Source organism: Leucoraja erinacea, chromosome 7 (assembly GCF_028641065.1).
Source record: "Leucoraja erinacea ecotype New England chromosome 7, Leri_hhj_1, whole genome shotgun sequence".
NCBI classification, from domain to species: Eukaryota; Metazoa; Chordata; class Chondrichthyes; order Rajiformes; family Rajidae; genus Leucoraja; species Leucoraja erinaceus.
The window spans coordinates 53,749,397-53,774,397 of record NC_073383.1 but is presented as its reverse complement, the minus strand read 5'-3'; positions in this window follow the sequence as shown (position 1 = coordinate 53,774,397).

Here is a 25,001-nt window from a genome sequence, read left to right as displayed (position 1 = left end):
CCTGAAAAAAAAAACCCACGCGGTCATAGGGAGAACATATAAACTCCATACAGACAGCACCCATCGTCAGGATTGAACCTGGGTCTCTGGTGCTGTAAGGGCAGCAACTCTGCCACTCACCTCTGTGTCACACAGATCTTCAGACTTGATTACTCCAGGGCACTCCTGGTTAGCCCACGTATTTTGCTGTTCACAAACATGAGAGTCATCCAAAGCACTGCTTCCTGAGTCCTAACTTGCACCAAATGCTGCAAATCTACTGCAAATCTACACTGGCCATTAAATAAACAATTCCACAATGTTAAATTATTTTCCTTCTTTCCAAATTCTTCCATGGCCTTATTCTTCTATGGCTGTGTAATCTAATTTAGCCATTTAGCCCACTGAGATGTATCTGCTCCAGTACATTTAGATGCTCAATCAACCATGAACATTAAATGCTTTAGCATTGGCAGCCTTGCGTTTAGTTGGCAAATCCTTTCATGCTGAATTCACTTCCTGATAGTTTCTGCCTTCCATTCCTTTTTTAAGATTATCCTTAAAATCTACCACCTTGAATTTTCTTTCCTATGTTTTTCCTGCACTGAAAGAGTGTTGCAGTAAAGACACATCACACTTGTGTCTCCTTTTCATCTTAAGCTTTTGTCCATCTACAGTATTTACCAATTATCCCCTTCCCCAACTGCATGCCAGGCTTTGTCCTCCCTCCCCCCCTCTTTCCCAGTTATCATCCCCTCACTAGAGTCTAAAGAAGGGACTTCATAAAAGCCAATAGACAATAGGTGCAGGAGTAGGCCATTTGGCCCTTCAAGCCAGCTGATTCAATCTGATCATGGCTGATCATCCACAATCAGTAACCCGTTCTTGCCATCTCCCCATTTCACCTGACTCCACTATCTTCAAGAGCCCAATCTAGCTCTCTCTTGAAAGTATCCAGAGAAACCGGCCTCCACCGCCCTCTGAGGCAGATAATTCCACAGACTCACAATTCTCTGTGTGAAAAAGTGTTTCCTCATTTCCATTCTAAATTGATTATCCCATATTCTTAAACTGTGGCCCCTGGTCTGGATTCCCCCAACATCGGGAACTTGTTTCCTGCCTCTAGCGTGTCCAAACCCTTAATAATCTTATATTTTTCAATAAGATCCCTTCTAATCCTTCTAAATTCCAGAGTATGGACAAGCCCAGCTGCTCCATTCTCTCAGCATATGACAGTCCCGCCATCCCAGGAATTAACCTTGTGAACCTACGCTGCACTCCCTCAATACCAAGAATGTTATTCCTCCAATTTGGAGACCAACACTGCACACAATACTCCAGGAGTGGTCTCACCAGGGCCCTGTACAACTACGGAAGGACCTCTTTGCTCCTATACTCAACTCCTCTTGTTATGAAGGCCAACATGCCATTCTCTTTCTTTACTGCCTGCTGTACCTGCATGCTTACTTTCATTGACTGATGAACAAGGACCCCAGATCCCATTGTACTTCCCCTTTTCCCAACTTGACACCATTTAGTTAATAAATGTCCTTCCTGTTTTTGCTACCAAAGTGGATAATCTCACATTTATCCACATTAAACTGCATCTGCCATTCATCTACTCACTCACCCAACCTGTCCAAGTCACCCTGCATTCTTATAGCACCCTCCTCAAAGTACACACTGCCACCCAGCTTTGTGTCATCTGCAAATTTGCTAATATTACGTAATCCCTTCATCTCTATATCATTAATATATATATTGTTAGTAGCTGTGGTCCCAGCATCGAGCCCTGTGGCACCCCACTACTCACTGCCTGCCATTCTGAAAGGGACCCGTTAATCCCTACCCTTTGTTTCCTGTCTGCCAACCAATTTTCTATCCATGTCAGCACTCTACCCCCAATACCATGTGCCATAATTTTGGCCACTAATCTCCTATGTGGGACCTTCTCAAAGGCTTTCTGAAAGTCCAGGTACACTACATCCACTGGCTCTCCATTGTCCATTTTCCTAGTTACATCGTCAAAAAATTCCAGAAGATTAGTCAAACATGATTTCCCCTTCGTAAATCCATGCTGACTCGGACCGATCCTGTTACTGCTACGCAAAATGTTGCTTTTCCATGTCCTTTAGAGACACTGCCTTACTTGTTGAGCAACTACCATTTTGTGTTCTACGCAAGGTCCAGCATCCACAGTTCCTTGCGTCTAACATAAGACTTTTGTCAGTTTTAATTTAACATTTATTGCTGCGTTAATCTACTGCCGAAATCTCACAGCCAGTGATGCCTGGTCTTGGAGCTGCAATCTGGGCAGTGAAATATTGAAGTGCCACAAGTACAAGGCAGGCAGAATTCCTCACAATATTGGACAACGTCACCAATTTAAGAATGCCACCTCTAATGATGTGAGAGGGAGAGAAAGTGCTCCCAAGTCCTCAGAGAAACATTCTGGTGGAAAATATGAATTGCAAAAGGGATGTTTTTCATGCTAGGGACCCATAGACACCCTCCAAGGCTACAAACAGGCGCTCCTATCAGGCAGAATAAATGTGCATGGGTGCAGAGCGTGAATGGCTGCAATGTTTGGAAAACAAAAACTATGATGGTAGCAAATTCCTATGCTTGCTCCTCTGGGCTGTAGGAAAATTAAGTGAAGTTTTCTCTCCTTGAATATGGATCTTGGTGAGAGCTTTAATGCTTCTGACATCTTGTCTAGCTATAGTAAGCAACTCAGCTCAATCTACTTTCCCATGTCATCAACCTCAACACTGAGACTCCAGTTACATGGTGGATTACGTAGGTCATGTTGTTTGCTTGCTCAACACCAAATTCTTGAGACACTCTATTCCGAGTTCAGTCGTGGGAGAGAGATTAACAATCAGGCAGAGCAAAAGATTAAAGGACATCCTAAGAGCTTCCCTAAAAACAGATATAGCAATGACTCCAGAGAATTTCCAGCTTGTGAATGCCTGAAGTGGAGATGGAACATCTGGATGGTATTGAGAACATCAAGGGCATGCATTGGATGCACATAAAGTATCTTCATACATAGGTTAGTGGCACAACTCCTACCCCACCAATCACCACCTATTTCATCTATGGTTCTCACAATAAGCCTTGTTAGCAACTCAGATCCACGGAACAGTTGCAGGAATAAGCCATCCTCAATCCTAAAGGCCTGTCCCACTTGGCCGTCATTTCCGCATCATTTACGTGAAATCATTTACCTGTCACGACGCACGACACGCGTGTCGTGAAGTGCACATGGTGCGTGTGACATAGGCAGTGACGCGCGGTTGCACACACCGCCCCAGGATTTTGGGATATACAAAATCTTCACGCGCCATCTGCGTGACATGCAAATGACGCCCAAGTGGGACAGGCCCTTAAGAGATCACCTTGGAAGAATGCAGTACTGAGCCACAAACTGTTAGATGTGGAGGAGATCAGCAGCCTAGAATAGTTCTGAAGATAGGAATATGATAGTGCCTTTAAACTTGACCGCAACAGGCAAAATAGTCCAGGCACATGGGCAAGATTGTATTTGAGGTCATGGAAGGTCATAATCTCAGTGAGAGCTATCTTGCTGAAGCCTTAGCTGCGTAGACTTTGCTCCATGGAGAGGTCTAGTTGCACAGTAAACTGCATTTACCAAAATGGTTCTCTTGGTTGTCATTAGTGCCAATGATCCATCTTCATAGTATCTGGAGAGGAAATGTTAAGGTGAAGACATATCCTCTTTGCAAGATAGTTTTGAGTGCAGAGAAAACAATAACGCTGCAAGTAAGGAGCAGTGTGTAGAATAAACTATGAGGGTGCAGAGTTCTGTGAAGCAGTTTAGCAAAAAACAATTGCAGCTTGAAACTGCCTCCTTAAATTGTGTTGTTTTAGGAAAAACAGACTTACTGGGAGCAAACAAATCGAAACAGTGGGATGAAAAAAATGCCGTAGATTAAAATTAGATGCGGCTCTATCTGGGGACAGTTTTAGGCCTGAGTAATGTTTCCAGTGCTTGTACAAATGGTGCTGGAAAGTCAGGTATTGAACTTCCATCAGATATTAAGAGGCCAAGATATAGTTGTGATTTTGTTGTGGTCCAGGTTAAACCTATTTTCAACTGTGCAGTTTTCCTGATCTTAGCATCATGGGAAATAAAAAGAGGATCACCTCTTCTTCAATCTTTTAGTTTATTTGCTTTAACATCTCCTTATATAGCTTGGTAATACTTATCTGTTTGATAATGCCTCTGAAAAAATCTTGGAACATTCTGCCACACGGACAGCTTTAGAAGTGTAAGTTATTGATAATGCTCAGACACTAAAATGTTTACGGTGAAAGGGGCAAGATTTAATAGGAACCTGAGGGGCAAACCTTTCAGTCAGAGGATGGTAGGTATGTGGAATGAGCTGCTAGAGAAGGTAGTTGAAGTAGTTAGTACAACATGATTTAAAAGACTTTTCAACAGGTACAACATGGATAGGAGAGGTTTAGAGGGACATGGGCCAAATGCAGGCAAGTGGGATTAGTTTAGATGGGACATCTTGGTTGACATGGATGAGTTGGGCTGAAGGGCCTGTTTCCCTGCTGTATCACTCTATGACTCTATCTCTCACTCTATGACTGAGTAGCAAAACCACAAGCACTGAACTGCAGAGCTGAGAAAAGTGGAACAAACGGGCAAGGCTAAAGAAATGGCAACATCTGTAAGCAGAATAGAGATTTTAAAATCAGAGCAAATGTGAACCAGCAAGTGCTGAGCTGACTGGCAGAGCGACTTGGTATGAGATTAGGACACAAGCAGCAGAGTTTTTGGATGAGCACAAGCCATTTATCTGAGGAACTATTATCAAGTCTTAAAAACAGCTTACTCCACAGCAATTGCTGACACATTCACACTTAGCTTGCCATGGATAGCTCTTCAAGCAGACAGGCAATAAATGGTCGAAAGCAACAAGGTGCAGATAATTATACATTTCATTTTTCCTGACAGCCTTTGAAAAGATCAAAGTGTATAGAGTTTTATAAATCAGTGTGAGCACAAACAGGGACAGACGAGAAAACAAGCACATTGTTATAGTTTCAAGCACACAACGTACCCAACATTGAAATTGTTACTGCGCCAAACACATATATCTACGTTTATCTTTCAAACTCCATCTGTGTCAAGGCCTATGAATTGCGTGGCACAAAATTCAGATCTTATCTAAATTCCGTACTTTTCTCAGTTTCTGGAGTTAAAGTCATCTGATTTGCTCTTCCTTTCCCAATTTGTGGCCATTGCAACAATGGAGAATGAAGAACAATAAGAACTTCCGGTGATGTACTTCCGGTGGCGCTGGTGCCAGCTGCCTCCACCTTCAGCCCGGTATCTTTTTGTTTTTTCGTTTTTTTTTGTTATGTTGAAGTGTGTTTTTAATGTTTTTTTTACTGTTTTAATGTGGGGGAAGAGGGTACGGTAAGGGGGATACCGTCCTTCAGTCGCTTCCTGGAGAGGACGCGACTATTATTCGAGTCGCGTCCCCGCCCTCCCCCCCCCAGCGGCCTACCTACTGGATTGGCGCGGCCTTTCCTGCCTGGACCGACCAGAGCTCCAGCAGCGGCGGGCCAGCGCTGATACATCGCGGGGCTGGCGATGCCTTACCGGGGATCGCCATCTGGAGCCCGGAGTGCTGGGCCTGCGGCACCGACATCCTGGAGCTGTGGTTCGTGGAGCTCCCAATGCAGGCGGCGCTGACAAACATCGTGGGGTCCTGCGACTCTGCCCAGCTCGGCCTGCGGATTCGGGAGCTGCGGACTCCGGTGGGAGGCGGCTGATCGGGAGGATTTTTTTCACCGTTGGGGTTCGGCGTCGGCGTTCCATCAGCCCGGCGAGAAGGCCTGAGCATCGGGCCGCCCTGGGTGGTGACTGCGGGTGCTCAGAAGGCCCCGACCACGGGTGAACATCTGGGAAGATCGGAGGGGAGGCTGGCTGGACTATGGTGCCTTCCTCACCTTGGTGCCATTGAGTTATGTTGTGTCGTGGACTTTCTGTGTTTGTGCTTTTTTTTAAATTCTATTTTATTTTTAATATGTTTTATTATTTATTATTTATTTATTTTTATGATACTGACTGTAAAGGGAAATTCATGTTGTTGTCTCTAATTGAGAAAATGACAATAAATTTGAATACAATACAATACAATACAACTTTTGCAGATTCAGCCTCAGGAGATTCCTGCATTTAACACAAATGAATCATCTCATCCAGTTGAAGTACTTTTAAGTTCATTTATTTCCAGAAAATGAACAGTCTAGAATATTAAGAATCCATAAGCATGTTTTTAATCACATTGATATTAAATATTTCATGAAGAATATTTCTTGTTTTTATTTTTTCATAAGATACCAAAAATAATCATGTTCAGATGATATTCCTTCTTTTGGAGTATTTTTACCTTTAGCTTTTCCTGGTATTTTATTTCATATATTACATGTTGACCTTATTCCACATGGTTATGTCTTTCATTGAAAATTTCAGGTTATTTTACTGAAGATTTTTAATCACTTACCACTTAAGTCACAACCAGGAGAATAGAGCTGCTTTAAAAAGAAAATAAGTTTGACTGATTCATGAAGACAAAGATTGAGAGTTAGCTATAACTTAAAAGGACATTGGGTGACTATTGTATATGGGCAATTTGGCACACAAACATAGGCTCTTAATGGTATGTCAGATCTCTCAACGAATGCCTCAAGATTTCTGCCATTAATACAGTCCACAGGCCCAATGTTGATCATGTCAACTGTTACTGAATAAAGCCTTTGCATCGCTTTAAGCTTTTCAGTGAACGCAAGTAATTGTTCTCAACAGAAATGATTACCTTGAAATGCAGGCACAGCTTTTCTTTTGGGGAATCATGAAACCTCATTGTACCAATTTGTGCATGTAATAATAAATGTCTCTTGAACTCTTGAACTCTTGTTTTTAACTCGGCTCTTTAACCTAGTAAGGACATCCAGCTCACGCTGAAATGAATTGGAGAAAGCGGTTCTGCAATTGCAGGAATCCTGAAGATTGAGCAATTCCATTTCACTTGTAACGGTGCAAGTTAGTCATTCTGCCCACTTAAATAACATCCTCCCAGGATACGTGCTCGATATTTCCATGATTCAGAGAAGAAAGTCCACAATTTTGCAAAGGACTTAGGATCTTGTTTTTATTTTGTCCAACATTCTACTCTTGTTAACAGTCATGATCCATGTACCTTTAGTATAGAAGATAATTTTATCCTTAATTTTATATTCAAGCTCATAATCTTGATATAGAAATTCGAGAAAAATCTTAAATAGAAGGCAAGCATATTTGTAGTTTTGTAAAGAATCAAATAGTTTACTGGAAATTTAATTTAATGAGGTCAGCAATTAGAAAATGACAACATACTCCAAAATTAATTATCAAATAGAACAATGTCAGTTTTGATTTTAATTGTTTTGCTGTGCCTTAATTAAATTGGAGATGAATATTATGTCTAACTGGTAAAGCAGTTTAATAATTAAAACATATCAGTGTAATTGTTACAGAATGCAAATTAATTGTGACCACAGCAGAACTAAATATTAAAAGAGGACAATATTTAAATGCACCCATTAAAAAATATATATTTGTGAACCCTGAGATAGCAACATGCCATTTCATGAACAGATGTGTGACAGATGTGTATACTTGTGTTGTTAGATTCATTAGACACCATATTAGTAAGAGTAATGGGAACATCACTGCCTGCCAGTAATATGGGGGAATCGGCTGACCTTGATGAAAATCAATATGCAATGGAGATTTAACATCAGCATTTCTATTTTGGAAATCAATTGACCAGCAAACACAAATATGCAAGACTAAAGAGGCCTTGTTCCCGATGTTGGGGGAGTCCAGAACCAGGGGCCACCATTTAAGAATAAGGGGTAAGCCGTTTAGAATGGAGATGAAGAAACACTTTTTCACACAGAGATTTGTGAGTCTGGGAACTTTCAAGAAAGAGCTAGATAGGGCTCTTGAAAATAGCAGAGTCAGGGGATATGGGGAGAAGGCAGGAACAGGGTACTGATTGTGGATGATCAGCCATGATCACAATGAATGGTGGAGCTGGCTCGAAGTGCCGTATGGCCTACTCCTGCACCTGTTGTCTATTGTCTATTCGGATGCAAGGAGAATAGTGGCAATTAAAGGGATCATGAACTATTTCTTATTTGTGAGTTACACAAGAGTTGGTGCTTTCTACAGTTAGTTCAACTTTGAAGAAATCGAGAGGGAGTGGTGAGAATTAATGTGCAGGAACCAATGGAATATTGCTGACTTGGTTTCAGTGCAAGTTCTGCATTTGTTTGCAAATCATTAGTTCTTTAGCAAGTATTTTTAAAATAATAAAACATAACTGGGAGACTGATCAGAGGATATGTAGCACAGAAAATGGAGAATAAGGAAAAGAAAGGACTTTCAGCCCACAGGATTTAGGAAGTAAATTATGTTCCATAAACCTCAGCAATGAATAATATGTAAGGTGTCTGGCCTTCCATAACTACATGCACAGTGAAATGTAACATCTGATGCATCTGGTGTTACAACCTTAAATCAGAACCACATTACCAGAGGCTTTCAAGTAATTGTGACACTGAAATGTTATGAATTGGGCTTTCTCAAAGCTGAAGGTGGAGCTGGAATAATTCGTAGCAAATTGCAGTTTATTGTGCAGTGCAGCCATAGGGACATTTCTCAAGCAAAATCTATTTTTATTTATTTCCCATTGCTTGCCAGTAATGAGCAGGCAAAGCAAGCATGTAGTTTTGTGAAAATTGATAACATCCTCAATTATAGAGGGGACTATTGATTACTTTGAGGATGCTGTTTGGAATTGTATCCTGTATACATTTAGCAGATTTCCAAAATTCCATCCTTTTTCTAAAGGGCCTGTCCCACTTGCATGCGATTGGGTGCGTTTAGTGCGACCAAACGGAAGCGGAGTTCACGTGAAGTTCGCGCTAAGTACGCGCTAAGTTCGCGCGTGACGTCATTTGCATCATGCTCACCAATCAGCTGGGCAGGAGGTGGGCCGACTGAATTTGGGCGTCGCACGGCGATGGGCGGTGACGTCATCATGCAACGCCACACGCTAGGCGGACGCCGTCAAGACACTGCGTACGCTGTCAAGAAGCTGCGTACGATGTGAAGACGCTGCGTACGAACGCAATGCACCTGTGTGCCAACAGGCCATTGGCGCGCGAAGATTTTGGCCACTGCAAGAATTTCGGAGCCCCGCGCGATGTCGGGACCAGCCCCACACAACTCCGCGCTTCTAAGTGGGACCGGCCCCGCACGGCCAGACGGTGCCCATACGCCTCAAGGGACCACGAGGTCACGTAATTTGCGAGCCAAGGTCGCGTAAGTGGGACAGGCCTTTAACTCACAACTGTTAAGTGTGTGACCATAGGTAATGACTCGTATAGATTCATTCTTTGTATCCTGGCTGCAATCACAATGCTGCCAATGTGTGGCAGTCCATTGATTTTTTATGACTTAGAGTTCTACAGCATGGAATCAGGCTCCTTTGCCCGACTTGCCCATGCTGACCTAGATGCCCCATCTACACTGGTCCCATCTGCCTGCATTTGGCCCATATCCCTCTAAACCTTTCCTACCCAATAACCTGTCCAAATGTTTTTTTTAATGTCTTGAGTGGCCACTAAGTTACTAGAATTATCAACTGATGTCAGATTCTTGCAAAATTGTGGCATAAAAAAACTGTATTTAGGCACAGGAGGAATACCTCTGCTGTTTGAACTGCATGGAAGAAGACCTTCCAAATGAAAAATTGTTGCCAAGACTTGTAATGGTATCCCACATGCTGTAAAACTGACCAAACTGCAGGTTCAGTGTTTTCCACCAGCTACAGTAGATGTGAAATTGACTAGCAGGAGCCAGAGTTTGAAAAAGCGGAGGAGGGGGTGGATGAGGAAGAGAAAACAATTAATCGTAGCTTCGTTCTGCTCAGACCTTCCATGAAAAAATTGATATGTGCAGTTACAATGCCAGTTTCCCCTTTACCAATAGCCCAGTAGATTGAATATTGCACGCTCTAAAGATTATTGCTGAGCAGATCTGGGGCTAGATTTCATGGCTGAAAATTATATTGTTTTACTCTGGGAGAAAGCTGCCTGGGCTATCTGCTTGCTGAGCAACACCAAGTGGATTGATTGAGAAGCTGGCATAAGAGAACAAATACTAAGAGAGGGCAGCAATTCCATGCACAGCGTAATCACTGACACTCCCTGGGACATCAGTGGTCCTGGAGAATTATTGCACAGCAATTTCCTGAACTATTCTGAGATTGCAGCTATGTGACCTTCCACTACCGCATGCACTGCAATTGGAGCTATTAAATCAATCATCAGATTCTACAAATAAATTTGGCAACTAATCCTTCACTAAGAAAAAAATAAACTCTAAACCAGCCATAAGTGCTGATCCAAGATGCCATTGGATGTGGACTTACTGTAGGCTGGTATTGAGAACGTTTCAATGTTGTGTCATCATATTTCATCAGTGTACTGTTGGTCTGAAGTCCTGATCAAAGTCCTCTGCTGGACAATTTGCAGACATGCATGCTGACACCTGCATTGTCATTTCCTCTGCTGTAGGTCAGTGGGGTCATGTTTCCTCCCATGTACAATGAGCGCCACAGCGTTATCCTGCAAATTATGCAGTGTCACCATCTGAGTCAAAAGCTGTGAGTGTAAACATTACTGATGGGGTGTTCTCGTGATCAGTGAGTCCCTGCTGTTCCCAAAAAACGTCCTCAGTAAATTATAAAGGCACAGAGATAGGCTATAGCGTGATGAATGAGTTGAAGGCTGGAGTTCTGCAGGGGAAGTAAAAGCAACATTCTTTCAATTTGTAAATTAGAACTTGACGTGGACTGAGAGGAAATTGATTGTGAAACGGGGAATTAGTTATGATGTTACCGCTAGCTTTTATTGTTTCTGCCACATTGTGAGACCACAGTCTAAGTAGTAAGTGTTATCTTCCCAATAACTTTATCAAATATCTTTGTCTCACAAAGGGGTCAAACTGGTCAAAAATGAGATAAATATATTTCCTGTCCTGCCCCTCTCAATGAGTTGCTGCCACATCTTAATGTGCACAGGTTTATCTTTCAAGATATAGGCAAACAGTGAGATGTGAATGTGAGGCAACTAGCAGTGCTGTCACTGAGGTTGTTTTGACAGATTTGCGATTGATAGCAAATGTTATTTGGTGAGTTGATACAGGCATGGAGAAATTTGTGAACTGACATTTTACATTGCATTTGGTGACTTAAAAACGTCCGTGAGGTTCTTGACCCGAAACGTCACCCATTCCATCCCTCCAGAGACGCTGCCTGTCCCGCTGAGTTACTCCAGCTTTTTGTGTCTATCTTCTGTGAGGTTGTTAGACTGCTTCATAATTCATAATTCCATAGATTCATAGAGTTGTACAACACAGAAACAGGCCATTTGGCCCAACCTGCCCATGCTGACCAAGATAGCCATCCAAGCACATCCCATTTGCTTGGGTTTGGCCCATATATGTCTAAACCTACGCGATTAATATACATCCAAATGACTTTTTAAAGACATCATAATTGTACCTGCCTCTGTCACCTCATCTGGCGGCTCATTCCATGTACCCACCATCCTATGTGTGGGAACCTCTACAGATCTTGTTCAATTTCCCCCCCTGTCACTGTAAACCTACACAGCTTTAGATTCCCCTAACCTGGGAAAAAGATGGTGACGATCTACCCAATCTATTGTTTAAAAGGAACTGCAGATGCTGGAAAAATCGAAGGTAGATAAAATTGCTGGAAAAACTCAGTGGGTGAGGCAACATTTATGGAGCAAAGGAATAGGTGACGTTTCAGGTCGAGACCCTTCTTCAGACTGATGGGGGTGGGGAAGAGTAAAGGAAGAGGCGGTGCCAGTGGGCTGTGGGAGAGCTGGAAAGGGGAGGGGAAAGAGGGAGAAAGCAAGGATGACCTGAAATTGGAGAAGTCAATGTTCATAACGCTGGGGTGTAAACTATCCAAGCAAAATATGAGGTGCTGCTCCAATTTACAGTGGGACTCACTCAAGCCATGGAGAAGGCCCAGGACAGAAATGTCAGATTCAGAATGGGAGGGAGAGTTAAAGTGCTGAGCCACTGGGAGGTCAAATTGGTTATTGCGAACTGAGCGATGGTGTTGGGTGAAGCAATCGCCAAGCCTACGCTTAGTTTCACCGATGTAGAGCAGCTGACTCCTAGAGCAGCGGATGCAATAGATGAGGTTGGTGGAGGTGCAGGTGAACCTCTGCCACACCTGGAAAGGCTGCTTTGGTCCTTGGATGGAGTCAAGGGGGGAGGTAAAGCGACAAGTGTAGCATTTCCTGCGGTTGCAAGGGAAAGTATCAGGGGAGGGGGTGGTTTGGGTGAGAAGGGACTAATTGACCAGGGAGTTACGGAGGGAGCGGTCTCTGCGGAAAGCCGAAAGGGCAGGAGATGGGAAGGTGTGACCAGTGGTGGGATCCCGTTGGAGGTGGCGAAAACTTTGGAGGATTATCTAGTGTATATCTACCCAGTCTGTGCCTCTCATAACTTTACAAACCTCTCATAATTTTACAAACATTTATAAAATTATCTCTCAGCCTCCCACACTCCAGAAAAATAGTCCCAGCATATACAAGTCTCCTCATATCCAAGTCTGCCCCTTACACTTCAGCCAACATCCTGTGATTTATTTTTTTGCACCCTCTCTAACTTAATGACATCCTTTCACTAGCATGGTGACCAGAATTACCCATAATTCTCCAAGTGTGGTCTAATCATAATCATAATCATAATCATTTCATTAGCCATGTTTTGCAACATACAAGGAATTTGATTTGCCATACAGTCATACTAATAGAAGCAACAGAACACACAACATACACCTTAACATGAACATCCACCACAGTGACTCCTCCACATTCCGCACTGCGATGACAGGCAAAAAAAAGTTAAATCTCTTCCCTTCAATGTTCTCCCCCAGTAAGGGGCCTCAAGCCTTCTGTTGATGGGACTATCTTAACTCCTGTAGCCGGTGGCAGGCCTCCTTGTCTCCTAGTCGAACGTCATGCGGTTTTTGGAGCTCCCGACTCGGTCTCTCCCGAGACTGCGAGATCCTTGATGTTAAAGTCCGCAGGCCGTGGTTGGGGCGTTGATCGCAGGCAAGGAATCAGCTCCGATGGTAAGTCCACGCCCCGCGGTGTGGCTCAAAATCAGTCCTGAGCAAGGCCTCCAGCTCCATGATGTTAGGCCGCAGAGTGACCGAAGGAGCTGATCGTGGACTTTAGGAGGGCACATCATCCGAGGACGTACACTCCATTGAGCATAAATGGGGATCCTGTGGATAGGGTGAACTGATTTTAAATATCTGGGAGTCCACATCTCCGAGGATATGACATGGGCATCACACGCCTCAGCACTCGTGAGTAAGGCAAGGCAGCGCCTTTACCACCTCAGGCAATTGAGGAAATTCAGAGTGTCTCCGAGGATCCTCCAGTGCTTCTACGCAGCGGCGGTGGAAAGCATCTTTTCCGGGAACATTACCATCTGGTTTGGGAATTGCTCTGCCAAGGACAAGAAGGCTCTGCAGAGAGTAGTGCGTTCGGACGAACGCACTATGGGAACTTCACTTGCCCCCCTGCAGGAACTATACATCAGGAGGTGCAACTCCAGAGCCAACAATATCATGAGAGACCCCTTCCACCCCTGCAACGGACTGTTCCAGCTGCTACGGTCAGGCAAACGCCTCCGTTGCCATGCGGTGAGAACAGAGAGGTTGAGAAGGAGTTTCTTCCCAGAGGCCATTCGGACTGTAAATGCCTATCTCACCAGGGACTAACTCTACTGAACGTTTTTCCTTCCATTATTTATTATGTAAAGGTATATGTGTGTTATGATTGTGTTTATAGTTTGTTTGGTTGTTTGTCTTTTTGTACAAAAGTTCGCGAGCATTGCCACTTTCATTTCACTGCACATCTCATATGTGTTTGTGACAAATAAACTTGACTTGACTTGACTTGACTTGACCAGAGATACGACTCAGAAAATAATCGCACTTCTGGCAAGGTAAGAGATTGAAAGAAAGCATCCCCCGACCCCCTCCCCCAGCCCCCACATAAAACAAACCAGAGAACATTGACACAAACTTTTAAAACATACTAAAAATAACAAAAAAACAGACGATAGGACAGACAGACTGTTGGCGAGGCTGCCATCGCTGCGCCACTCGGTGGTCAAACTTTTTAATGAATGTTTTGTACAACTGTAACTTGGCATACCAACTCTTGGGCTCAGTGCCATGAATAATGAAGGCAAACATGCCATACACTTTCTTTTACCACACTACCTACCAATGTTGCCACATGTAGGCAAACTATGTACGTACTGATGGTACGCACTATGTACCAGACTGATTCCTGGGATGTCAGGACTTTCATATGAAGAAAGACTGGATAGATTCGGTTTGTACGGTTAGAATTTAGAAGATTGAGGGGGGATCTTATAGAAACTTACAAAATTCTTAAGCGGTTGGAGAGGCTAGATGCAGGAAGATTGTTCCCGATGTTAGGGAAGTCCAGAACAAGGGGTCACAGTTTAAGGATAAGAGGAAAATCTTTCAGGACCGAGATGAGGAAAACTTTTTTCACACAGAGAGTGATGAATCTCTGGAATTCTCTCCTGCAGAAGGTAGTTGAGGCCAGTTCATTGACTATATTTAAGAGGGAGTTAGATGTGGCCCTTGTGGCTAAAGGGATCAGGGGCTTTGTATGGAGAGAAGGCAGGTACAGGATACTGAGTTGGATGATCAGCCATGATCATATTGAATGGTGGTGCAGGCTCGAAGGGCCGAATGGCCTACTCCTGCACCTATTTTCTATGTTTCTATGTTTCTATGTTTCTATGTACCCTTGGGTCTCTCTGTTCAACAACACTCTCTCGGGCTGTGTATGTCCTGATCTGGTTTAACTTCCCAAAATATTTCACTTTGTATTTCTCCAAATTAAATTCAATTTTTGTCTAGTCTGTGGGACACTTCAACTTATGACATCAGGTTCCCATTGCTGCTTAGACTTGATTTGAAATATTAACCTCTAAGATTACATGCTCCTATTTCCTTTTGATTATATGTCTGGACAGTTTACTGCTCATCTCTGATACAAGGCATCTCTGCTAGTGATCCTCTGCCCTACACAGGACCATGGAATTTATTTTCTTCTATGTTGCACCTTTCTTTGCGATTTCCCAGATTAGCTTCAATCGTTGAATCTCTTACGTTTTAAGCACTATAATCTAACTTTAGTCAATGGAGAATTATTTCAATTTGTGCTAGCCCCACTTAATCTTAGACTGCTACTGAACCATCCAACCAATGCAATTAGTGTTTCTGCATTGCACCATGCAGACACAGGTTAAATCACATTCACAATCCCCAGATTCATTTTGTGACCATTCAATTCAGCCTCCAACTAAATTAAAAATGCTTACCTTCCGAGCGTGTAATGATTTACCTTTGCAGTGTCACCGTCATCCACTGTCGTATAGTTTCCTCTGCAGATTTAGCTGCATACATTAGAAGCAAATAATGAGAAGTTGAAAGTTTGAAAAACTGGATAAGTGTTGACACTATTCAACCATTAATGAAACTGGAATGTTTTCAAATGTCCCTATAATACAATGCTGCGTATGACAATGAACATATGTCAATCATAAAGCATTTATAGTTACCAAGGTCATTGAACCACAAATGAGTGAAATCTGGATATGAGAAGTGTCCTGATATTTGTTCAAGGTAATACTGCTTACCTAGTAATACTGCTAATTTCTTGTATTATCGATGTATATTTATTTGTTGTGTTGGTGCATTAATGTGCCTGTAAAACTGCAGCAAACAAGAATTTCATTGTTCTGTTCCCAATGCACATGCCTCTTGAGTCTTGAAGGAAGCTCAGCCAACCATTACTCTATCTTTTTGGACAACTAATAATTTTATTTTATTTTATTTTTATTATTTATTTCGAACAGAATAAAAGAATAAAAAGCAAGTATGAAACAGCATACAAAAAACAAAACAAAAATATTTATAAAGTGTCATAAACAATATCTATAAATAAATGAAATCGTATGTGTCCGAAAAGGAGCAGGAAGAAGCCAAAGCTTATTAATTCCCACCCCTTATTTAACTGCTTGTAATTACCTTATACAAATTTAGCAGCTATATGTACACCATATGTACACCAGCCACTAAATGTACACCAAATTATTTACATTTAAACACTAATCCATATTTACAAAGCCATACAAAAAAGAAAAAAAGAAAAAGAAAAGAAAAAACCCTCATATACTATACAGTATTTTAGTCATATATACAACCCATCACTCTATAATCACCCTTCCCAATACAATCAGTATAACAAATATCCCACTCACAATCACCTACCCTCATCCCAATATCCTTTTAAACAAGTGTTTTTGTACATCTTTTTAAACTGAATTATGTTTGCTAAGTTTTATCTCCTGTTCCAGACCATTCCACAAATTCACACCACAGATTGCTATGCACATACTTTTAAGAATTGTCCTGATATTGAGTTTTTTGTAATTATGTTCCCCTCTCAAATTATACCCACCCTGTCTTTCCATAAACAATTTTTGTATATTTCTTGGAAGTAAATTATTTCTTGCTTTGTACATGATTTGCGCAGTCTTAAATTTAACCAGATCAGTGAACTTCAGTGTATGTGACTTTAAGAATAATAAATTGGTATGTTCAAGATATCCAACGTTATTGATAAGAGTACATAAAGGCAAAATAATGTTTGTTCACACAGCCCAGGTGTGTGCAATTAAGGTATGAGATAGCTGATTAGTAACTGTTTATACCTAGCTAGAGTGTTTGTTATAAGGATTAGTAGAATTAGGCCATTTAGCCCATCATGTTTATGCCGCCATTCAATCATGGCTGATCTATCCCCTCCTAACCCCATTCTCCTGCCTGCTCCCCATAACCTCTGACACCTATACTAATCAAGAATCTATCTATCTTTACCTTTAAAATATCCACTGGCGGCCTCCACAGTCTTCTGTGGCAAAGAATTCCACAAATTCACCACCTTCTGACTAAAGAAATGTATCCTCATCTCCTTCCTAAAAGAACATACTTTAATTCTCAGGTTATGGCCAAGCCTCTCCCACGATTGGAAACATCCTCTGTATGTATGTGATTGGCCTTTAATGACAGTTCTGGCACCACTGCCTCTGAATAGTTTACAATACATGCAACTGAAGATGATAGCCCTGAAATTCATTGTAGTTAGAGCCTGTTGCATGAAGAGTTGGGACACTGTAAATCTGCTGTTGATTTATTGCTCAACCTGATGGAATTTATGGAATCAGCTTACCCAAATTTTGATTGGAAAGCCAAGAGCACAATCATTGCGAGAGTAAGTGGAGCGCTTTTGTAAAAGTGTCTCTACAAACTCTGCAATTTACTGTAACAGTAACATCGAAAATCCGTTTTTGTCTATGTGGTGCTCTGGCCCCATCTCCAACCATTATGACATCTTCATTTTCAATCTATATTTTGCCCATTTCAGAGTTCAGAAGCTTTTACTGTGGGTGATCAGTGGCATAATTAAGGGGCTGTCCCACTTCGGCGATCTAATTGGTGGGTTTAGAAGAGTTTAGGAGAGTTTGAAAAAATGTCATGTTGAAGACCTCCTTCCACTATGTAGAAGACCTCCTTCAACCTCCTTCCACTATGTTAAAGACTAGCTTCGACTAGCTTCGGGAAAATTGGACATCGAATAGTGGAGAGTGAAGACGGCCTCCTTCGATCTCCTTCGACCTCCCTTTGACTGTGTTGAAGACTATCTACGACTACCTTCGACTACCTACGATTACCTTCGACTACCCTTGATTACCTACGAATAACATGCCGACCTACTATGACCTACTTCGACTAAACCTACAAGTAAAAAAAGTATTGATTTTTTCCATGGCAACCTTTTTTTTAATCGCGGGTATTATTCAACATGTTGAAAAATACGCCGCGAGGTCTCGAATACGCGGAGACTACTCTTGAGCATGAAGGAGAGTAATTGCCCTGTCCCACGGTACCACTTAATTCCAAGAGCTCTCCCGATTTTAAAAAAAAATCAAACTCGTGGTATGCACGGTGAATGAACGTAGGGGGTACGTCGGAGCTCGGGGACGTCTCTTAACGCTAACAGCAGGTACTCGGGAAGACTCGCTAACGGCAGGTAATCACAGGAAGACTCATGAAGATTTTTCAACATGATGAAAAATGTCCACGAGAGCCCCAAGTACCGACTAGTAGCCATTAGTGTAAATCTCCGAGTTCAAATCGGGGAGAATTCGGGAGAACTTGGAATGAACTCGTACCGTGGGACGGGGCTTTTAAAAGACCTCCTAGGACCTCGTGTCAACCATGCTGCAAGTATGAGTCGAGGGCAAATTCGTCTGAACTCGCGGATTAGGTTACCGCACTGGGACAGCCCCTTTAACTACATTGTGCCCAACAATCACTTTAAAAGAGTGGCTGCAGAATAATCAATTGAGGGGAGTCTTCACTCACAACTAATGCTTGTAGTGTTGCTTTACATTTGGAATTGGTGTGCTACAATGCTGAGAATTGTATTCTGAAGTCTATCTTCTCCTATGCTCTACCTATTGTAGTTTTGCTTGAATATATTGATATGCAGTATTAAACCATTTGATTAGATAGCATGCAAAACACAGCTTTTTACTCTACCTCGGTGTACGTGATAATAATAAACCTGAACCTAAATCTTAGCTTGGATGTTATGTCCTGTACTTGGAAGTCCTCTGAAATGGTATAGCAAGTAAGTCTCTTAGTGGGACAATTAGTTATGCATAATAAATGCTTGTTTTAATAGCTAAAACCATGCCCTATGAATGAATGAATGAATGGATGAATAAATAATGAAAGTGATTTTTTTTATGAGTAGACCTTGACAATATTATTTCACTAGAGAATATGGGATAGATCTTGCATCTTACTATTGATAACAAGGGTAAATTGTCTTACATTTAGATTTAGCAAGAATGCTACAAAGGCCATTGATGTACGAGATCAGCAAGCAAAGTATGTGAAATATACTTTGGAAGCGCCTAAGAAATTGGTTCTGTTTGGAGGATGCAATTTATGACTGTACAGGGAACTACACAAGAGTGGTGAAATGTTATTAACAGGTTCCCTCAAGGAACTTGAGTCATATGAAGAACATTATTGTTTGGATTGCACATAAATGATTTGAAACTAGCGCAAGAAATGAACTTGTCCAAGCTTTCTGCTGATACAAAATAGAAGGTAACTGCAAGTAATATAGCAAAACATATGCCAGAAGAGGCTGGATAGATTGATACATTTGTCTTACACAATGTCATATAATGTTCACAAACCAAATTGATCAGACACTGGAAGTTGAAGTGCGAGCGCTTGTAGGCTACAGGAAAATAATCTGGGTTGCAGGTAAATAGCTCATTCAACCAATCGATCCAATGTGCCACAGCAGCAAAATAAAATTTGCAAAACAAGACCTTGTAGTGCAGAGCCAGTGAGGTGGAATACAATTGTTGGGGTTAACAATGTGCAGATAGCACTGGTATGGCCCTAATCAGAGCACGCTTAGGTAACTGTTTCCCTTGACTGCAATGGAGACTTTAATCCTGGAATTTTCACTAAAGCTACTACTGAAGGTATCAGAAAACACTATTATTAGTGAATAAATTGTGCATTAGCTTCCAGTTGCAACACATGCAATGTAATAGGCAAAGATCAGGAATCTTTTATTGCCTTATTTTATCTACTCAACAAAAAAAGTCTCATGTCAAGAGATTTTCATTGAAATAAATGGAAAGGCATCAGTACTGACATGAATGAAACCATCCAAATCACCATAGAAAGATAAGATGACAAAAGGACCACAAAAGTATTTACACACTATGCATGTATCATATATGGCTAAGTGCATGACTCACGTTGAGATATTTTATCTCTAACATCTCCTGTTTGGATGAAAGATTATTTCTCTGCAGATGCTGTCTGTCATGGCGAGTATTTCCAGCAATTTAATCTTTTAGTGCAACAATGATTGAGCACTCCCTGATTTGGTGCAACAAATGGATTTCTAAACATAGCAAGATGCAGTTCAAAAGCCAGTAAAAGGTCAATAGAAAATTGTGAGTATAATAGCTAGAGCTGTCTGTTCAAAAAATCTAATCCTAGTTCTAGCTAAACCAACAGTGGAACAAAAAGCTTGATTAAAGGATCTCAGAGTTCTTCATTTTTAGGAATATTTTATAAAATGTATGTAGAATTCAAGCAATAAAGGTTTAGGGACACATTTTATCCCTTTGATAAAAATATCTACACAACAATGTATTTTAAATAATAATGAATTTATATATGTAATATATAAAATGCAATCAACTATTGAATTATTACAGTATAAAGTCACAAAATGGTTAAGCTGAATATCCAAATCATTGAATAAAAAATCATGAATATTAATAAAACACAAAATGCTAGGAGAATTCAGAGGATCAGACAGCAATTTAGTTTTAGAGATACAGTGCAGAAACAGGCTCTGTCCCACCGAGTTCGCATCGACCAGCAAATCCCAGACAATAACACTATCCTATACACACTAAGGACAATTTATATTTATACCAAGCCAATTAACTTACAAACCTGTATGTCTTTGGAGTGTGGGAGGAGACCGAAGATCTCGGAGAAAACCCAGGCAGGTCACAGGGAGAATGTACAAACTACATACAGACAAGCATGCACATTCAGGATCGAACCCCAGTCTCTGTTGCTGTCAGGCAGCAACACTATCACTGTGCCACCGTACCGCCCTGTGGAGCAAATGGACTGGTGACATTTTGGATCAGGCCACTTCTTCAGACTGATTGTTGTAGGGGCAACTGATTGTAGTATGAAAACATTCAGTCAGTGGAAGCACCGATTTGGGAGAAATAGTTCTAATTAATTTGGCAACCATGTATTTTGAATAAACTTTATATTATGTGCTATCTATCATCATATCATATACTTATTAAAAGTCTGATCTTATATGTGTGTATATGTGTGTTTATATGTGTGTGTGTATATGCGTGTGTATATGAGTTTGTCTTTACATCATCGCAAAATCACTACATGGTAACAATGACATTTTTACATTTTCTGATTAACATTTTTCCCCTCTGGGCAGAGACCACCTTCACTGAACATTTTATGCTTTATTTCTCGATTTATATTTGACTTATTACCTATTAAATTTAAAAAAAAATCAAAAGACTGAATTTAAAACGACCAGATTCAAATGATGGCATCACAATGGCTCAGCTAGCAGCGATCAGCTTCACAAAAGATTTCATCCTATATTTCACCAGTAATTCGCGATTAAAGTTTTAAAAATGCCAACTTTAACAAGATTTTTACTGTTAAAATCCTTCCTCCCAGCTTCCAACACACTTCGATACAAAGTTGCAAGACAGAAACACTCAGAACTTTTCACCTCAATCGGATTTTTCAACAGGAAGGGAAGGGCCAATTGGTATTGCAGTTGGAACGTCTGTGGCAGGCCGGGGAAGTGCAATTGGAATTTTTTTCATGCCTCCCATGGGGGCTATGGGTAGGGAATGGGTGCATTGGGCGCCCCCATGGGTCTGCACTTAGTCTAATACATAACTAAAACTCTGATCTTGTTATCTTCCAGTTTGCATTGATTATTTTACATTTGCGCAAAAACGGTACAAGATAACACTATGAGTTTTCGTCACCTGAATAACCATACTCATGTGCTGCAATTGCACCAGGTTTTGTTCTGATCAGAGGTATAATTTAAAAGTTATTAAGGTTTAAAAATCTTAAAAACTGCATATGGGCAGATTGGTCTCCTCTCCTGTCAGTCACCGCTGGGGTGGCAACACCTCTTCCTGCACCATCGCCACACTGATTGGCCACATCCACTGACATTCACTGGTGGCGCCCGCCTCTGCTCAGCATTGCCTGGTGTGTCATTCAGTCGGCGTATCATCCGGTTGGTGCGTCTTCCGGTTGGCGCGTCTTCTGGTCGGCACGTCTTCCAGACGGCGCGGCTTCTGATCAGCACAGCTTTCAGTCAGCGTGGCTTCAGGTCGGTGCAGCCTCTAGTTGGTGCGGCCTCCATCAAGGCAACCTTTGGTGAAGGCAACCGGTCAGAGGAGTGGCAATCTCAATATCCAGTGGAGGTGAGGAGGGAGTGTGGGAAAATTGAGGGGGAGGAAGGGGTAGGGAGGGAGAGGGGAGAAAGTGGGGGAGGTGAGGAGGGAGACTGGTTGGATTGAGGGAGAGGAGGGGGTAAGGTGGGAGGGGGGAAAGTGGGAGAGGTGAGACAGGAGCCTGAGGTGATTGAGGGAGGAGTAGGTAGGGAGGGAGAGGGAGTGAAAAGTGAGGGAGGTGAGTAGGAAACCTTGGGGGATTGAGGGAGGAGCTGCTAGGGAGGAAGAGGGAGGGGAAAATGGGGGAGGTGAGGAGGGAGAGTAGGGAAGGGGGGGGAAATAGAGGGAGAGGAGTGGGTAGGGAGGGAGGGCAGAGGAGTTATGCAGGGAGGTAGGTAGTGACTGCAGTTAGGGGAAAGAGGTGAGGGAGGGTAGGAAAAGAGGGGAAAGAAGAGGGAGGAGGTGAGGAGGGAGTGGGGAGGAGGGTGAATAGACGGGGTGAAGTAGGGGAGGTAGTGAGTAGCAAATAGAAGAAGAGGAGGGCAGGTGGGGGAGGTAATGAGGGATAGTGGGGGGGGGGGTTGAGGAGTGGGGGATAGAGGGATAGGAGGGGGATAGGGAGGGGAGAGGAGTTATGGAGGGAGGAAGGGAATAAGGGTAGGGGAAAGGAGAGGGTGGGCAGGTGAGCGAGGGATTAGGGGAGAGGAAAGAAGAGCAAGGGTGAAGAGGGGGAGGAGAGAGTGCTGAGGATGAGGGGAAATGAGTCACGCCTACACAGTTGGGGGCTATGGGTGAGTGGTGAAATATTACGCTGGGGGATTGGGTTGCGTTGGGGGACCAGGCCTCTCATGTTACAGGGACCCAACAGGTCACACTTATTTGAGAATGTATTACTAAGACTCTCATCTTGTTTGTTTCTATGTGTGTGTGTGTTTGTGTGTGTGTGTGTGTGCGTGTGTGCGTGTGTGCGTGTGTGTGCGTGGATATCTGCGTATGTGATCTTGACATTACGTCAAACCGGTACATGGTAGCACTACAATCTTTGGATCACCTTACTCACAATTGTCCTGTGGTGTGGTGTATCAAGTTTCAATCAAATTATGGCATATTTAACAAGTTATTCACATTTTTAACTTTACAAAATCCAGTTTGAGAAGTTGCAGTGACAGTTAGCAGCTATGACGTCACCATGGGATCTCATTTACATAAACTACCGACATAACATTTTGCTGTAAAAAATCCAATTGCACTTGCTGGCCCTGCCCGTCACAATGTTGCAAATCACAGGACACAGAGTCCTGGCAGCAAGTGAAAAGACAATTTTTAAAAGTTTAAAAAGAGGGAGCGTGAAGAGGAGGGGACAGAGTGCTGGGGTAAAGGGAATGAACCGCCCCTGTGCAGTTGGGGGCTATATCTGAGTGAGGGAATATTACATTGGGGGATAGATAGATAGATAGATAGATAGATAGATAGATAGATAGATAGATAGATAGATAGATAGATAGATAGATAGATAGATAGATTGATTTACACACTAGAAATAAACAATTTTCCCGTTCAAAATGGTTTGCAAGAATGAACATACTCTTGACCGATCAAGACCTCTATGACTGCCTTCCACAACTGCACCATCCACTGCAGCAAATACAGCTTCATTCCTTTAGTATTTGGTGCATCTGCAGTCTCTTTTGGTTTCTGCTCCCTGTTCACTATCGTGGAGCTATTGCCTTATATTGGAGCTAATAGCTCTTCATGTTTTAAGCACTTGCTATTAAAGGATGGCAGCCTAAATGTGATAGCCATTTGCTCAGTGCTGTAGTTTAGCAAGTAACTGACATTTTCTCTGGTCTGTAAAGCATTTTCATACCTTCTTTTAGGCTAGAGGGTCACCATAGAATATATTGTAGATTGTGGACATAGGTGATGTATGTTACAATATAATTCTTGAGAATTCAGTCTTTCTAGATATAATATTTATACTTCATCTTGTTTACATTACATGTTATTAGATTGCACGATTTTTGCTCCATGGTTTCATTAGATCAACAGCTCTCTTTTTTTTAAATTTTGTTTTATTTTTACTCTGCCACTACAATTTCTCAGCCCTTCCAAAACATTGCTTATTTTCAAGTTGAAAAGATAAAGTTTTTCCCTCTTCTGCTGAGCATTAAAGCTTGCTATCAAAATACAAGCATTTTGTTGGCTTGGGTAGTCTACGACCCAACAGTATGAACAAATGTTCTCAATTTCGAGTAATTCTCTACTCCCTCTCTCTTTCATGTGTCTCTTCCCACCCCCTGTCACCCTACTGCTTTCCCCTCCATACACTCATCTTCCATTCTAGTCCTTCATTTTTCTTTTATCCCCCCTCTCTCCCTGCCCCCCTATTTATTCCACCTTTTTCCCTGCCTCTAGTGTTTCTGATTCTTCAGACTGAAGAAACATCACCTATCCTTTCTCTCCAGAGATGCTGACTTACTCCAACACTTTGTGTCTATCTTTGGCATTTTTGGTTGCATTTCTTTGTTTCTTCATGTGCTGTGCAACCTTATTGTCTTTTCGGGAATCAAATAATTGCAGCTCTACTCATTTTCAGATTGATTTTTATTTCAATGAGAAATTTGGGGTAAGTTTTGGTTCATTTAAGTGGGTCAAGAGTGTTGCCTTCTAACTTCACAAA